This window comes from Balaenoptera borealis (assembly GCF_965194805.1).
Source record: "Balaenoptera borealis genome assembly, chromosome: 4".
Taxonomy (NCBI): domain Eukaryota; kingdom Metazoa; phylum Chordata; class Mammalia; order Artiodactyla; family Balaenopteridae; genus Balaenoptera; species Balaenoptera borealis.
Genome location: NC_138861.1, coordinates 45327299 through 45334515, shown reverse-complemented (window position 1 = coordinate 45334515; position 7217 = coordinate 45327299). Strand labels below are relative to the sequence as shown.

Here is a 7217-nt window from a genome sequence, read left to right as displayed (position 1 = left end):
GTAGGGCAGGATGCATGGGCTCTGGGTGGGGAGTGAGAGGTCTTGGAGGCAGGGCTGTTGCACAGGGCGCCTGCCGACCTGCACCTGTCTGTGATGTAGGGTGAGCAGAAGCCACAGTCGCTGCCACCAGGGGCTCGCTCCTGGCTCTGTTCTTTGCTTCCCTCTCTCCTCCCTCAGTTGTGATCCAGCAGCCCTGCTCCCCACTGCCTCCTCAGCTCTCAGTGAACCCAACTGTCTCCTGACTTAGGCAAGGTAAGGTCAGCGCAGCAGACAGCGCCAGGCTGGAATGTGGGGGCTGAGCTGGGCACATGAGGAAGAGCTCTGGCTCACTGGGAAATGGCAATTGATCTGTGCTTCTGACAGCCCCATGAGACACCTTGAGGAGGCCGGTCCTATCAACACTCCCCCAACAACCCACACTGGATGGCATTGGATGAAGGGACAGCTGCTTGGGTTCTAATGTGCCTGCTGTCTTCTCTTTCCCCTCCAACCAGTTCAATCTCATCCCTCCCGGCAGCTTCCCTTCCACCCCCCAGGGAACTGAAGATTGTCCTGGCTGTGACCTGAGACCTCCATGAGTGGAGGGAAGAGTGATCTATGTCTCTTCCCCCAGCAGCTCGGAGCAGTCCCAGCCCCCAGCCCCTTAGCCCCTTTCCCCCACTGGGGTGGGGGGGGTTGGGGAGCTGTGGAATTCCTGCCAAGCACCTTGAATGGGAAGGGCCTCAAAGTGGGCAGGGCCAGGGTCCAGCAGGGGTGGTGGTTTTCTGCTCTGCCCCTGCCCATCCCCACTCCACCTTGCTCTCCCATCCTCTCATCTATCCCCCTGCTGGAGATGGAAGATCTTTTATTTTCTATTATTTATAACCTCAGACTTGGGCCCCTTGTTCTTTCTTCCCCATTAACTTGAGTCATCTGTGTGAGAGACACAGGTGCCCCACCAGGATGGTTGGACAAGGACTTTTACTTTTTATTACATAAAAATATTTTTTAAAATTAAAAAAAATATAAAATTTTAAACTAATGTGAGATGCCCTCATGGGCTGTGGAGGGAAATGGGCATCTGGGAAGGGTCAAAGCAGAACCTGGTGTACAACACATTCATGGTCTCATGTGTGACATCCCCACAGATGCTCAACAGTAATCCTATGAGAGATTTTAAGTGATGATAAAAATGCTGCATTACCAGGTGAATTCAGACGCCAGGAAAATATTGGTGTCACCTCATTTGCACTCATAGCTGGCAAGGATTACATAAATGATTATCTACTTGAAAACATTTCCTCCTTTTACTTTCAAGTCTCCAAGAAAATCCTTTGGTTGACTCGGTATATTATTTATCAGTAATTAAAGTTTAATCTTTACAGTGTCTCCCCAAACTTGTGTTCTTTTAAAAATGGGACATAATTGTGGTTCTGACCTGTTCCATTTTCGAAGGGGTAGCTAATAAGTTTATAGTTCCTTCAGTTTAACAGGAAACAAATTAGAAAGTGGGCCATACTTCTTGAATTTTTTCCTAGAATTGGTTCTTATAATGAATTTTGAATTGTCCTTTTCCTGGCAGAATTCACTTGGGTTTCCAAGGTATTTTCAAACCCAGCTTATGGGACTTCAGCATGAGGGTCCCTATAAAGCCATCAGGTATGAGGGGAATGCTCAACTAATGACTAATGTACATTCATGGGAGAGCTCTTTTCCTACTGGGGAGGAAAGCAGTTATCTCTTGGCCTTGGTTTTAGTCATCTTCATTGCTATAACAACCCAAATTGTTTCTACTCAATAACAATTTCCAAAGGCAAGAGAGAAAATGTGTTGCCAAGGAGACTGCTGACACGCAGAGGAAGAAGGGGTTTACAACATCTGTGACCACGCAGCTACGGTTTCTCGTGCCTCTAGCTCTCTGCCCACAGGGACTCGCAAAAGCCTCTCCATGAGACTGCAGTGACGCAAAGATACTGGTAGATCCCTCACGGTCCTCAGATCATATTTCATGCCAATTCATCTCAATCCAGGAGATTTGATATGTATCTTGAATAACTTCCTTGGTGGCAAACCCAGAAGGAGCAAACAGAGAGCTCAGTTTTACAATTGTACTTCATATGTGAGAGATCATTTAATCACAGCCATAATGTAGTTGAGAATGTGGAAGCAATATGGTGGTGGAAAGTGGACTTAGCTAAGAACCTGAAGAGATGTATACTTGGTGTCACTGTACCCTGAAAAATCATGATGGTCTTCCATATTCATCAAACCTCTTTTAAACAGAGTTCAAAGATATAAGTACCGATGTCTTCTCCTTTTTAAAAAATAATTGCACTTTAAATATCACTGAATTAACTTATCTTTTATTATTTCCATAATAAGGAAACCTAAAATTCTTAACAGCAATTGAAAACAACAATGTTCTACCCACTAGCAAAGTCAAATTACACTGCAAAGAGGAAAATTTGCCCAGGGTCTGCTCACCAGGTGAGAAATGTGAGAAAGAGGTAAAGAGAAGGTGTCTTAGGGGTGAAGAAGTTCAGGTGGAATGTTTACCTGAGGTGGCCACAAGTAGCAAATCTAAAAATCACAACCTTGAAGAGAAACTAAAGATCATAGTCAGATAACTTGTTCCAAGTTTTCAGACTAATGACAAAGGCAAAGCAAAAGAGGGAGACATTCACTGAGAGCAAGGATATCTACAGCGTACAATGCTGAGCTGAAACTGTGCGCAAGGAACAGCGATTGAGTAGCACACCCACATGTGTCTGGTTGTATTATACAGGCCAGGAGGGTGGCTGGCAACACTGTGCAGAGTCAGACAGGAATGAACAGTGAGCTGCTCTAACATTTAGCTTAAGTCATAGAGGAGTTCTTTCTTTTTATCATTTTTAGTAAATTTCTCTGTGAAAGAAATATCAATATACGGTAGGCAATAGGGCTCTGATTTGCTCAAAGGCATATCAAACACCAAAGTCAATTAAAATTTCAGAACTCTATAATGAACCTATTCAGAGTAGAAAAAGTGTCCTTCAGTAATTGATACATTTTGCCGAGCCAGGTGTACCCCTCTTTATGTTATTTCAGGAGTAACATGAGTGTTTACCTCAATAAACTCATTCAGTGCATTCATAGTAAATTTAAGGAACACTTTGTAATTGTAAAAAATTTTCTCTGAGTTCAGTTTTACATTACACCAATATGTAGCATTACTATATATATTCAATAGAAATGTTTCTACCAAAATCCAAAATTTATTAGACTTTCATTAACTTCAAAGCCACTCATGGTATACCCTCCTTTCTGGAAGCTTTGGGTGTTAGAGGATCGCTGTGCATTATTTGCTGTAAGAGGGACACTGAAATGCCTTCTGTACTGGTTCTGTACCAGCTCACAAATACACTCTGGCTAAAAATTCTGTAATTACTAACTCTATGTGTCAACAAGTATGCCAAAGGCATTAGAATGAATCCTCTTTAAGGACCACTTTTTATGCTTATTAAACCTGGCAAAGTGTTAAACAAACAAAAAAATACAGACACATGACTAGAATTTGAAAAAATAATTCAGTGAATAAACAAATGAATGATGAGTATGCATTCAAAAAATACTTATGGGTTGCCTGATTGGTATACTCTAACTGTACCTTAGAAGTTGGGATTATGTTTGACATATATGTAAAACTTGTGACGAATCTCTTCTAACACAAGGACTGAGGTCACTGTTTGAGTGTTTCAACTCAATCAACAAACCACTATAGGAAGCCTAATGTTCTTCAGTTAAATGCACCCTCAAAATACTGGTACAGGCTGAGGTGTACTCAATATGAAAAACTGCATATATTTAATCTGAAGATTATATAACAAAACTATAAATTCTGGAAAGTCCCAGTTATCATTTAAAGTACTAGCACTCATTTACTCACGCATGGCCAATGTAGCACAGGTGGACAAGGGCAGCTTATCCTCCTCTCCCGGAGGCATGATTGCACCCTCTGTAGAGGCTGTCTGCTCACCAGGAGTGACTTCATCTTTTACCCTGAAAGAAACAGGGCTCCTAGAAGTACCCCTGTGTCTTGACTTCATAACCACCACCACTGCCTTTTTCATGCTATGACCATCATGTCGCTTCTCTCCCCAGCTCCTCTCCAGGCAGCCAGTGTGCTTCCCAATCAAGCCTTGAGGACCAAAACTGACCAGTACTACTTCCATGATTCCCCAACGATCCTTCCCTCCATATCCAGATTTGCAGGTTTTGTGCCACATCTAGACCAAAGAAAGAAGGGATTGCAATATTTATAAAGAGGGTCTTTTTTTTAAAAATTAATTAATTAATTAATTTTATTTTTGGGTGTGTTGGGTCTTCGTTCCTCTGCGAGGGCTTTCTCTAGTTGTGGTGAGCGGGGACCACTCTTCATCACGGTGCACGGGCCTCTCACTATCGCGGCCTCTCTTGTTGCGGAGCACAGGCTCCAGACGCGCAGGCTCAGTAGTTGTGGCTCACGGGCCTAGTTGCTCCACGGCATGTGAGATCTTCCCAGACCAGGGCTCGAACCCGTGTCCCCTGCATTGCCAGGCAGATTCTCAACCACTGCACCACCAGGGAAGCCCTAAAGAGGGTCTTTTTAAAAAATTAAAGGGAAACAAAATGTGACATAGATTCTGGTTGGCTCATTAACAGCAACTTGGAAGTAGTCCTATCCACAAGCAGAGCTGTGATGGCCTCTCTTTCAGACCTGAGATGCTAGGTCTACAAGCCTTTTATTTTATAGTTTTTATCACACTTTTAGCCCTTTAGCTTATCTTCAGCTTTGTGTTCTATATTGAATATTTTTTACCTGGAAAACTTTAATTTGTCATATAATACCCAAGTCAAACATCATTTACTCATTCTTAAATAAAGTTAGTTGATCCATCCCTAGTGCTTCCTCAGCTCTTAATATGTACTTCCATAACATGTGTTAACATGTGCCTCCATGACATGTGTTAGCATGTACTTCCATAACATGTATTAATAAGCTTATGCACATGTGTTAACATGCACCTCCATGCTGTGTGTCAGCAATGTGCCTCCATAACATATGCTAACATGTACTTCCATAACTGTGTTAGCCATGTACCTCTGTAATATGTGTTAACATGTACCTCCATAACACATGTTACCACGTACCTCTATAGTGTGTTAACACATACTCCCATAACGTGTTAACATGTACCTCCATAATATGTTAATGTGTACTCCTATGGTGTGTTAGCATGAGCCTCCATAACATGCATTAATAAATACCTTTGTAATGTGTGTTAATATGTATACTTATACGTCTTAGTCCTTTTGGGCTGCTGTAACAAAAATCCCATAGACTGGGTGGTTTATAAACACCAGAAACTTATTTCTCACAGTCTGGTTGCTGGGAAGTCCAAGATCAAGGTGCCAGAATATTTGGTGTCTGGCAAGGGCTCACTTCCTGGGTTATAGGTGTTCGTCTTTTTGGCTGTATCCTCACATGCTGAAAAGGGTGAGGAAACTCTTTGGGGTTTCTTTTATAAGGGTGCTCATCTCATTAATGAGGGTTCCACCATCATGACCCAAGCACCTCCCAAAGGGTTGGGTTTCAACATATGAATTGGGAGGGGGACACATACATTCAATCTATAGTTCTGCATGACATGTGTTAGCATGTACCACTAGAAAGTGTTAATATACATCTCAATAATATATATTAATATGTATTCTTACATCTAGATAGGTGTACATGATTTAGTTCTTATAGACTGGCTGGTGGTTTCACTCTAACTGTACTTTATATCACTAAGAGTAAAGCTCCTATTTACCTTAAGCCATCAAGTCATACTACCTTAACTAATGCATGTCTCGTCCATGCATTAGTTGAGTAGCTAATATGTTTACAAACAAGACATGTAAACCTTCATAAAGTTTACACTGTGGAGGACAGAAGTCTAATATATAAGTAGACAAACAAACAAACTAGTGGTGATAAGTCCTACAAAGGAAGCATACAAACTATGACATAGCAATTACTGTGGAACCTAACTTAGATGGGGCAGTCAGGGGAGGCTTGAGGGGGAACATTTGGGCAGAGATTTGAAGGTCCAGAACGAGCTAGTTACTTCCTTCCTTTGTTTAAACTGCCCTGTATCAGCCACTGCTGGCACAGTGTCTGGAACATAGTGGGTGTTCATAGATAAATCAAAGAAAACTTAGAACATTGACCTCATGTAAAAAATATCTTTGTGTAGTAAATGAACGAGTGCATAAATGATTTGTAAAATCTGTATTTGGTGAAAGCTCCCTTCAACTTAAAGTAATTACATGTAGATTGATCTAAATTAAACTTAGGTTAACATGCTATACTTTATTTTAGTCAAATTTGTATTTAATTAGGTAATTAACACGTTCTGATCATTTCACAACACTTTTACAGAATGCTGATTACAGTTCATAAATGAGCATTGTACTATGAATATTTAACATTTTGCTCATTACAAAGGGAGTTCCACATTTTCTAAAATAATTTACAGTTACAAATTTCTTTCAATCATTTTTCTCTCATGGATTACTGCTATGTTTGGATACTATATCTTTACAATCTTTTCTTTAGCATTCACATCACTTAAAATCTCTCACATATAAAATGCTAGTCATTTCTCAATTTTAAACCACTTATTCCTGAAGGGATGCCCCTGCAACTGGTAAATTCCATTTCCTTTTTGATCTCAAAAGATAAGTAAGAATAGCAATACCTATGTTCTTCTGACAGGTCAAATATGACCTGAAAATTGAATTCCTAATTAATATGTGTTGTTTAGAGAATTACCATTATATAAATGATCATTAGCATTATACCTGTGTTCAGAATTCATGATAAAAAATATCAAATTTTGGTCTTGTCTTGAAAAGTTTATCTAGCAAGAAGAAGCAGAGGACATAAATAAATACAGAAAACAAACATACTTCTTACTCAAGTTTGAAATGAAGAATAGTATCCTCTCCTTGTATTGATCCTTTTTATCATTATGTAGTGCCCTTCTTTATCTTTCTTTATGGTCTTTGTTTTAAAGTCTATTTCATCTGATATGAGTATTGTGACCCCCACTTTCTTGTCTTGAAATGAAGAATAAAATGAGCTGCTTGTTTCTCCAACTCTTTGAAGGGTTAGCCTTCCCACAAGAATTTAATTTTTTTCAATATGGACCACACAGATTAATCCTGGTCAAAAA

General features: G+C 40.4%; 1 long non-coding RNA gene and 1 pseudogene across 2 annotated transcripts in view; one reads left to right on the top strand and one right to left on the bottom strand.

Moving 5' to 3' along the window:
- The window catches only part of LOC309628453 (ataxin-2-like protein), a 39263-nt pseudogene extending 32874 nt beyond the window's left edge, over window positions 1-6389 (top strand). Inside the window, exon 2 of the transcript in view lies at window positions 100-6389. The product of the transcript in view is annotated as an ataxin-2-like protein (transcript). The remainder of the gene's footprint in view (window positions 1-99) is intronic.
- The window catches only part of LOC309628461, a 731364-nt gene that overhangs the window by 213892 nt on the left and 510255 nt on the right, over window positions 1-7217 (bottom strand). The window lies entirely within an intron of this gene.